Raw genomic sequence first — 10,732 nt, forward strand, 5'->3', positions numbered from 1 at the left:
CTCCATATCAACAATGACAAAGTCCACCGGGATGAAAAACTTCCTAATTCGCACGGGGACATCTTCCCATATCCCTAATGGTGTCTTCGTCGATCTATCGGCCATTTGGAGCGTGATATTGGTGCATTTAAGCTCTCCCATCCCCAACCTTTTACTCACCGAGTACGGCATGACACTCACACTAGCCCCTAGATCACATAAGGCTTTGTTGATCGTTGTGTCGCCAATGGTACACGGTATTGAGAAGCTTCCGGATCCTTTAACTTTGGAGGTGAACTCCCTTGAAGTATTGCACTACTCACCTTAGTGAAGGCGATAGTCTCAAGTTTCCGGATCGACTTCTTCTTTGTGAGGATATCTTTCATGTATTTCGCATAGGCCGGCACGTGATTGATTAATTCCGTGAAAGGAATCGAGACTTCCAAATTCTTCACAATTTCCATAAACTTCCCAAGTTGATCATCAAATTTGGGCTTGGCTTGACGACTTGGAAAAGGAAGTCTAATCACAATGGGCTCCTTCTCCTTGAACTTGTCTTCATTTTTCTTTGAACTTTCTTCCTTTGATGATTCTCCATCTTTGGAGTTTTGCACAATTTCTTCCTTATCACTAGCTTCCACAACTTCATCCTCAACTTGCTTCTTCGGTGCTTCATACCTTGTACCACTTCTCAAGTGAATGGCACTAACCGTTTCATGTCTCGGGGGATTACTTTGAGGTGGTAATTACCCCTTTTGTCTTTGTGAGCTTGAAGATGCTAGTTGAGTCAATTGGGTTTCCAACATCTTGGTGTGAGCTAGGATGTTGTTGATTGTGGTTTCCTTTGCTTGGCTATCCTTTTGCATTTGATTGAAGAAATCTTGTTGATTTTTTTGCATTTGAAGGACCGCTTTTTGGACATCAAAACCTTGGTCATTTTGGTGATTGTATGGATTTTGATTTTGGTAACCTCGATTTTGATTGTAAAAGGGTCTTTGATTTTGGTTTCTCATGGGTGGTGGAGTGTATGTTGTTTGAGGGTTTTGAATATTTTGGCTTTTGTATGAGAGATTTGGATGGAATTTGGTGTTCTCATTGTAATAATTTGAATAAGGGGTACCACTCTTGTATGCTTGGAAAGCATTTACTTGTTCATTTGTTCCCCTACATTCACTTTGGTCATGTCCCAAAGTTCCACAATTCTCACATATCTCACTTGGGATTGATGAGGATGCCGTCATGGCATTAACATGATGCTTTGGTGATTTTGAGACTTCTTCAAGTCTAGCCATAGCTTTTTCAAACTTCAAATTGATTGTGTCAATGTGAGCACTAAGTTGAGCACCTAATTGAGTAACGGAGTCCACTTCATGCTTTCCTCCTCTAGTAGCCTTGCGAGGTCTACTATATTGTGAATTGTGGACCGCCATTTCCTCAATCTTGTTTCATGTTTGATTGTCATCAACTTCGGTGAACATTCCATTTGATCCCATGTTAAGAATGTTCCTTGAATCTTCATATAAACCATTCCAAAATTGTTGTACCAAGAACCGTTCGCTAAGTCCATGGTGAGGACATGAGCGACAAATTCCCTTGAACCGCTCCCAAGCTTCATACAAATATTCTTCATCCCTTTGCTTAAAACCCGTAATTTGAGCTCTTAGCATGTTAGTCTTTTCCGGTGGGTAGAATTTTTTGTAGAAAGCTAGAGCCAACTTCTTCCAAGAATCTATTCCGAGAGTGGCCTTATCAAGGCCTTTCAACCATTGCTTTGCGGTGCCGATTAGAGAAAAAGGAAATAAGACCCATCTAATTTGGTCTTGAGTCACACCCGTTTGAGAGATTGCATCACAATAGTCGCAAAAGGTTTCCATATGAGAATGAGGGTCTTCACTAGGCATCCCCCCAAATTGGCTCCTTTCAACTAATTGGATAAAGGCGGATTTGGCAATAAAATTTCCGGTTAGATGTTGTGGTGTAGGAGTACCATTGGGTAGGTTCTCCTCGGTGGGTACGGAGTGTGATGAAAACTTAGGCATTGTAGGTTGATTTTGTGGGGTATTGTGTAATGGGTTCTCCTCTCCTTCTATTGTGAAAGGGTTGATGAACTCAATAGTTGGTTGAATAACTTCACTAATACCTCTCAAATTCCTCCTAGCAAGTCTCCTATTGGTTGTTAAGGTTCTTTCAATTTCACGATAAAGAGGTAACAAGTCACCTTGTGACCTTCTAGACATGCAAAATATCAAACAACTTGAAAACAATTAGAACAAACCTTGAGGATTTTTACTTCCCCAAGGCAAAGAAAAGACACAACTAATAACAATGTAAAGAAATCTAAATCAAGCTAACACCGTCCCCGGCAACGGCGCCATTTTTGATCGGGTCCGTTTCGTGTTCACAATTAAAGATGTGGTCGTTGGGTCACGGTCGAATCAAAACACAATTTATAACTTCACAAAACAACTCTACAATTAGTAAAGAGGCAAGTAAAGGTCGGATCCCAAGGGACGGGAATTGAGATGAGATTTCTATTGAAACTAGTGGTGTCTTAGGGGTGTCACAATTTGGGTTGATGTAGAAGGTCACTAACTAAAATTGCAATGGAAATAAACAAACAAGTTGAATTAAAAAGGGTGTAAACAATTGATTAAAAAGCACTAGGGTGTCATGGGATCATAGGGGAATCATGGGAATTGATCATACAAACATGTTCTCAAATTATAAGCAAGCAATTATTGTTGTGATGGATTGAGTTGGGTTATATCTTACAATCCTAGGAAAGTTTGGGTCCCGGAGCCGAATCGATTAGATTGTACAACACCTACAAGTCGACTTAATCTTCCCTACTCAACAACATGCATGGTCTAATGAGACTCGAGTTGGTTTATGTCTTACAAGTCTCATTGAAAAGATAGGTGATGGTGGTAAATGCAAGGATTCATAGGCTTAGCATTTCATCAAACATAACATGTGCATGAGTTGAGATCAAAACAAGCAAGCAAATAAACCATGAAAGCATATTAATTTAAGCATGAATCATTCCCCTTGTTGGTTTCTCCTAATCACCCATTAACCCTAGCTAAGAGACTACTCACTCATCATTATATTGAACATGCTAGCAAGGTTGTCAATTATACTAACAAAGTGAAACATGATGAACAAATGAAAGTAATTAGCAATAATTAAAAAGGGATTAAGAGATTATACCTACTAATGATTCCAATAACAAAGCAAGAATAATAGAAGTACTTGATGTTTGATTGAGAGGTTGTCAATCTCCCAATAATAACCCAAATAATCTTCAATTACCCAAAATAAAGGATGAACAAGAGAGAGATTAAAGAACTAAAACTTGGATTAATACTTGATTAATACTTGATTATAATATTAAAGAGAGATTTGATTGATATTAACTACACTAATTATTGATAAGAAGAACATACTCCTCTAATTAGACTAATGGGGTATTTATAGTGAAAATTAGGGAGGATGCATTAGGGTTAAATAAGGGCTAAACTAGTAATTACACTTTTTAGATTGAGCAAGGAGGAGCCGGTATTTTTCGAAGGAAGGGCTTCTTTCTTTGTTGCTTGGAGAAGAGGAAATCGGATGTGAAGGAATCCGTGCGGATTAGGGTCGGGACGGGCGGATTCTGGCGATGGAATCCGAGCGGATTCGAGGGAATCCGGGCGGATTGTGGCGGTGTAATCCGAGCGTCTTTGGAGGAAACCGCTCGGATTGTGCTGTGAGGAGACGGGCGGATTGGAGACAATCCGCTCGGATTGTAGTTCAGCACAAATTCTTCTTCTTTTCTTCCCTTTTCTTCATGAATTCCTTGGGGATTTCCTTGGGGACTCAAGGATCCTTTCTCAACATTGCTCATCTACTATCATATATACAAAGGCCTTCTAATCTTGTCTCTCCTTGATGCTTGGTCATTGGATTCGATCAATTTAGCCTCGTTTTGCCATGAAAATGCAAGATTCTTACTCCTTTCCTACCAAGGGATCAAAATCTCAAAGAATATGAAAAACAAAGAACTAGTGATAGTAAATGACCCAAATATGCACTAAAAAGCATGGGAACGAGGCTAATTCGGGGACTAAATGTGCGCTAATTATGGTCACATCATGGGCAATCCGCTCGGATTGTAGATCAGCTTCCTCCTTTCTTATTTTCTTCCTTTCTCTTCATACAATCCTTGAGGATTTCCTCGGAGATGCATGGATCTTTTCTCATCATTGCCCAACTACAATAATATGTACAAAGGCCTTCTAGTCTTGTCTTCTCTTTGATGCTTGGTCATTGAATTCAATCAATTTAGCTCCGTTTTGCCATGAAAATGCAAGGTTTGCACTCCTTTCCTACCAAGGAAACAAAACCTCAAAGAATACGCAAAACAAAGGACTAATGACAATAAATGACCCAAATATGCACTAAAAAGCATGGGAACAAGGCTAATTCGGGGACTAAATATGCTCAAATTTTGGTCACATCAATGCCACTTCCAAATCAGATGTTATGCTCACCCTTGATCCTATTGAGACTGCTACCCTGGCGGTTGCTTCAGTAGATCATGCTGTCAGCCTTTTGGCAGGTGCCTTGGCTGCTGTGAGAGAGGTATAACATTTATTTTTTGTAATATGTATATATCTTTTATTTAGAGGTTTTTATTATTATGACATAATATTCATACTATTCCTGTTTCTGTTCAGGGTGCTGCAGCTTGTCTCCATAATGCTTATCAGGCTACTTCTTTTGTGACCAGGATTGATCATATGAGATCTGATTATGATAACTTGAAGTTTGAACTGGATTTTGCTCGGGCTTATCGGGCTGCAAGGGCTACTAATTTGGCGAAGGTGCAGGCTGAGAGGGATCCTGCCAAGGCTGAGGCAAGCTCAAGCAAACAGCTTCTGCAGGAGGCACTGGACAGGAATGAGGAGCTTACCTTGGAGAGGGATGACTTGGAGTTCAAGCTTGATGATGCTTCCCTGTACTTCTATATCAAGGGGAAAGTGGCTGCTATGTCGGAGCATGTGGAGGCCAGGGCAAATTGGAACCATGAAGCTGAGATGGCCTTTGCCGCTTCTAAGTATCCCGACCTGCATAATATGGGTAATGAACAGGAGGTCGACTCTCCAGGGGAGCAGGATGTGGATGCTGAGGCTGATCAAGCCAAAAGTGGAAGTGCTGATGCTGTCTCCAAAGGGGAGCAGTAATTGTAACACCCCCATACTCAAAGTGCCTTACCAGGACCACTTAAGGCATGGAAGTGCTACCATCTCGGTTTCCCGAGGCAATGATAATCATAAGACAATAGCGAAACATACTTAAAAGTAAATAACGTTTAAAGTGATTACATGCCAACTCCAAAACTGATAAAAAGAAATACAAAGTTCTCAAAACTGTCTACTATCAAAACTATAAAACAATGTCTGATACAGCGGAAGACTTCTAAACTACAGCGTGGTGACGCATCCCATCTATCCCATACGCGTCATCTCATACCTGCTCAATAACTGCTCACCACTCCCGAATGGATCACCATAGTTTTCAAAACATTTAAACGGGGTCAGTACTAATTACATAAAATCAACTGCTGCAATAACGATAATACAAACAACTCTATTCCAACATCACAGTCGCCACAACTCCACCCTATCTGCACATATCTGACTACACACTGAAGTGTGTAGTCCTGCTAGAGTACTGCCGCAACAAGTACTCCTCACCGCCAGTAGGGGACCGCAGCCGTTCCCACCTAAGCCCCGCTCATCTTATCTGAGTGATAACCCATGTCCATTAATGTGCACATCCTTTCTGTGGTGGGTTCCACAGAAGGCGAATCAAGGTCGTGAAGACACTTCCGCAAGTGACTCCACTTAACCAGGGACGCACCCCGAAGATCACACACAGTTATACGATAATACAATACTTCTACTTCTAACAACAATCACGAAACAGAATCTAATACGATAAATATCCAAAAAAAACAATACTAACAACATCAACACCAACAAGCCATGTAATTAATACTGAGTAGGGAAAACCCTACCTGAAATGCAATACCACAGACGATCTTAGCAGCTAATCAGAATCTTTCCTCTACGAAACCTCCTCCTATAGCAAACATACATACAATTACCACCACATACAGACTAATCACCCAAATCCCCCAAAATCACCCAATTAGGCTTTTAAAGGAACTCAACGAAAACCAAAATAAAAGGTATAAAGAACTTACCCTCGACACAAGGATCACAACGGCGTAAAGAACAAGATGATCCGACTCTCCTAGCCTTGGGGATTTGCAAATGATGCGATGAAATCAACTTATGTAACTCCTTTATTCTCAATTAGGTTTTAGAATGTTAAAAATATTTTAAGAAAAGTGACGGTCATCATTATATATTAATCTCGCATCATTAACAAAACCTGTTAAAACTCAGCTCGTAAACTCACTTACTCGATCGAGTACCCTACAGGCAGACAACTGTTTTGCGTCAAAAACTTCTTACTCGACAGAGTAAGCCCCACTCGATAGAGTACCCAAAGACTCATAAAATCGTAGTATTACAGTCTTCCGTCCTTAAAAAGAACTTCGTCCCCGAAGTTCAACCTATAAACAAAAACAAAACATACCAACACTACTCCGACATAACAACAACACCAAAACTCGAAACAAAACTCAAAACACAACTCCCAACACAAAACTCAACTCTTCTCAAGACAACTACTAACTGTACCAAACCAACATAAAACATGCAAAAACTTGTAAAAACTTTATGCAACCATCTCCCACCCCCCTAAAAGAAACATGGTTATGTCCCCGTAACTACACATACCTGATCAAAAAGAGACGGATACCGCTCCCTCATAGCGTCCTCTGCTTCCCAAGTAGTCTCCATAACCTCATGGTTAGACCAAAGAACCTTAAGCAAAACCGTTTCCCCATGTCTAGTTTTCCTAACCTTGCGATCATGAATCAACTTCGGTACCTCAAAATAAGACAAGGACTCATCTAACTCTATGTTCTCTACATCCAACACATGTGAAGGGTCACTCACATACTTCCGCAGTTGAGACACATGAAACACATTATGCACTCTATCCAAAGCAGCTGGTAAAGCTAACTGATATGAAACCTCACCCACACGATCCAAGATCTTATATGGTCCTATAAACTTCTGACTGAGCTTCCCTTTCTTCCCAAATCGCATGACCCCACGCATAGGAGACATTTTCAAAAGAACCTTGTCCCCGACCTAAAACTCTATATCACGACGATGTAAATCTGCATAACTCTTTTGATGATCCTAGGCCGCTCTCATATTCTGTCTGATCAGCTTAACCTGTTCCACCATCTCCTGTACCATCTCTGGTCCTAAAACCACTGCCTCAGCTTTATCATCCCAACAAATCGGACTCCTACATCAACTCCCATAAAAAGCCTTAAATGGTGTCATGCCTATACTAGTGTGGTAGCTGTTGTTATAACAAAACTCAATTAAGTCCAACCTCCGTTCCCAGTTACTACCAAAATCCATAAAACAAGCTCGCAACATGTCCTCTAAAGTCTTGATGGTCCTCTCCGTCTGGCCATCTGTCGCAGGATGAAATGTTGTACTCATCTTTAAGCTAGTTCCCATCAATTCCTGCAACTCTTTCCAAAACAGTGATATGAACCTCGCATCTCTATCGGACACAATATCATTAGGCACGCCATGCCATCGAACCACGTGCTTCCTATAAGCCAAAGCTAATTTTATCTTGGTCCATGTATCTTTCATTAGCAAAAATGAGCAGACTTGGTCAGACGATCCACTATAACCCATATCATGTTACTACCCTACTGACTTCTCGGCAAACCCACTAAAAATACAATAGAAATGGACTCCCACATCCACTCAGGTACCTCAAGATACTGAATCTTACCTTGTGGTCGTCGCTGCTCCCCTTTATCTCTCTGACATGTCAAACAACGAGCCACAAACTCTGCTGTTTCTTTCCTCATCCCAGGCAACCAGAAAGTCTTCTTCAAATCCTTATATAGCTTGTCACCACCTGGATGTACCGAATATGGTGTACAATAAGCCTCTGTCATAATTATCTTTTTCAACTCCTCATCACTAGGAACACACCATCTCCCATCAAATCACACACTGCCATCTGTATGAATAGAGAATTTAGACACTGTCCCTTTCTCTACTCTAACTCTCCACTCCTCAATCTTGGGATCTAACACCTGTTTCCTGCGAATATCATCATAAAGATCTGGCTCCATTGTCAAATCCCCTATAGCATCCCCTTTCCGAATCATATGTATCCCTAACTTTCCCACCTCATCTCTCAATCTCATCAAAGACATAGCCGTTCAAAGAGAATGCACACTCTTCCTGCTCAAAGCATCCGCAACCACATTAGCTTTCCCTTCATGATATATATTATCCATGTCATAATCCCCAATCAGCTCCATCCACCTCCTTTGTCTCATGTTCAACTCCTTTTGAGTGAAGATGTACTTGAGACTCTTGTGATCTGAAAACACCTTAAAGGTCGCCCCATAAAGATAGTGCCTCCAAATCTTGAGAGCAAACACAACTGCACCCAACTCCAGATCATGTGTCGGATAGTTCTCCTCATAAGGCTTCAGCTGCCTATAAGCAATCACCTTCCCGTTCTACATCAAGACACAACCAAAACCATTCTTTGAAGCATCTGTATAAACCTCAAAGTTCTCACTCCCTTCAGGTAATGCTAATATTGGAGCTGTGGTCAAACGCTCCTTTAATGTTTGGAACGTCGTCTCACAACTCGAAACCTGTTCTCTTTCCTCATCAAGTCTGTCATCGGTCTAGCTATCTTGGAACAATCTTTAACGAACCGTCGATAGTACCCAGCTAAACCCAAGAAACTCCTGATCTCAGCCACATTCTTCGGTGCTTCCCACCGAGTAACTGCATCTATCTTAGCAGGATCCACAACAACACCATTCTTTGAAATCACATGCCCCAGAAAAGCAACTTCCTCTAACCAGAACTCACACTTGGACAACTTTGCATACAGCTTATTATCTCGCAAAGTCTGCAACACTAGCCTAAAATAATGCTCCTCATATTCCTCCTTAGTCTTAGAAAACACAAAGATATCATCAATAAAGACCATCACAAACCGATCCAAGAACTAACTGAAGACCCGGTTCATCAAATCCATAAATACTGCTGGTGCATTAGACAATCTAAACGGCATCACAACATACTCATAATGACCATACCTCGATGGAAAAGCTGTCTTCAGTATGTCCTCCTCCCGAATCTTCACCTGATGATAACCCGACACAAATCGATCTTAGAAAAGACCGCTGCACTGTTCACTGATCAAACAAATCATCTATCCTCGGCAAAGGATGCTTGTTCTTCACCGTAACTATGTTCAGCTCCCTATAATCGATGCACAACCTCAAGCTCTCATCTTTCTTTTTCACAAATAAAACTGGTGCTCCCTACGATGATACACTAGGTCTAATGTATCCCTTCTCAATCAGATCGTCCAGCTGTTTCTCCAGCTCCTCCAACTCCCTAGGACCCATACGGTACGGTGCCTTAAAGACTAGCCCCGTTCCCGGTTCCAACTCAACACTGAAATCTATCCCCCTCTTCGGTTGTAACCCCGGTATCTCCTCTGGAAACACATCTAGAAACTCTCACACCACTGGTATCTGCTCAACTGCCGGACTCTTCATATGATGATCCCTCACATTACATAAGATCAACGGACACCCCTTCCTCAGATAAGACTTCAAGGTCACTGCTACAATCAACTTAACTTTGGGTTTGACAACAAACCCGCGATAAGACACACTAATCACCTTAGGACCTCTCAGAGAAACCCTCTTTTGATGACAATCTTTCTTAGCCTTGTATTTTCCCAACCAATCCATCCCGACTATGATCTCAAAACCATCTAAAGGAAACTCTAACAAGTCTACAGGTAGGTCAACTTGCCCAACTATCATAGAAACACCTCTATACAACCGCCCGCAAGATACAGACTCACCCGACGGTATAAAAACTTCCTCTTTTACAGACTCATACTCACTCAAACCCAACAGCTTAGCATGACTCGAAGATACAAACGACTATGACGCTCCCGAATCAAATAAAACAAAGGTAAAGACTCCATTAACAAGAAATGTACCAGTGATAACGTGAGCATCATCTTCTGCTTCATTCTTCTCCATCATAAACAACTTACCACTGGTCTTCTGGCCACCTCCCTGGACAGTACTAGCTGAAGTAGTTGGCTTAACTGCCGACCCCTGGTCTTTGTTCGTCACTGGTTTCTGATATGAAATACCGTCATTGCGGTTAGCCCCAGCATTGTTGTTACTGTGACCACCCCGGTTATTCCACAATCCAGCCGGCCTGTTAATAGCATAACTCTGCGAAAGACCCTGAGAAAAACTCCCCTGCGTCAGTCTCTGGAAACTCCCACCCACAGCACTGGTACACTCATGCCTCTTGTGGCCCATACCGCCACAATTAAAACAAGTTATCCCCCAACTGCTGCTACTACCACCACGACCACGCCCGTCTCTTTTCATAAACCCTGAACCTGATGAGTACGCTCTCACCTGGTTATGGCCGCCCCTCTTATAACTAGAGTGACCACCACCCTCACTCTCAGCCTTTCTCTTTTCATAAACTCTCTCCTTGGTCATCTCTACCATTCTCTCAGCCCTCCCAGC

At 41.7% G+C, this 10,732-nt stretch overlaps 1 non-coding gene across 1 annotated transcript; it reads left to right on the forward strand.

Moving 5' to 3' along the window:
• The first annotated feature begins 1,539 nt into the window (after positions 1 to 1,539).
• On the forward strand, positions 1,540 to 1,646 carry LOC141650522 (small nucleolar RNA R71). The gene has a single exon (XR_012546548.1). It is a non-coding gene; the product is annotated as a small nucleolar RNA R71 (small nucleolar RNA).
• Positions 1,647 to 10,732: the final 9,086 nt, after the last annotated feature.

This window comes from Silene latifolia, chromosome 3 (assembly GCF_048544455.1).
Source record: "Silene latifolia isolate original U9 population chromosome 3, ASM4854445v1, whole genome shotgun sequence".
NCBI classification, from domain to species: Eukaryota; Viridiplantae; Streptophyta; class Magnoliopsida; order Caryophyllales; family Caryophyllaceae; genus Silene; species Silene latifolia.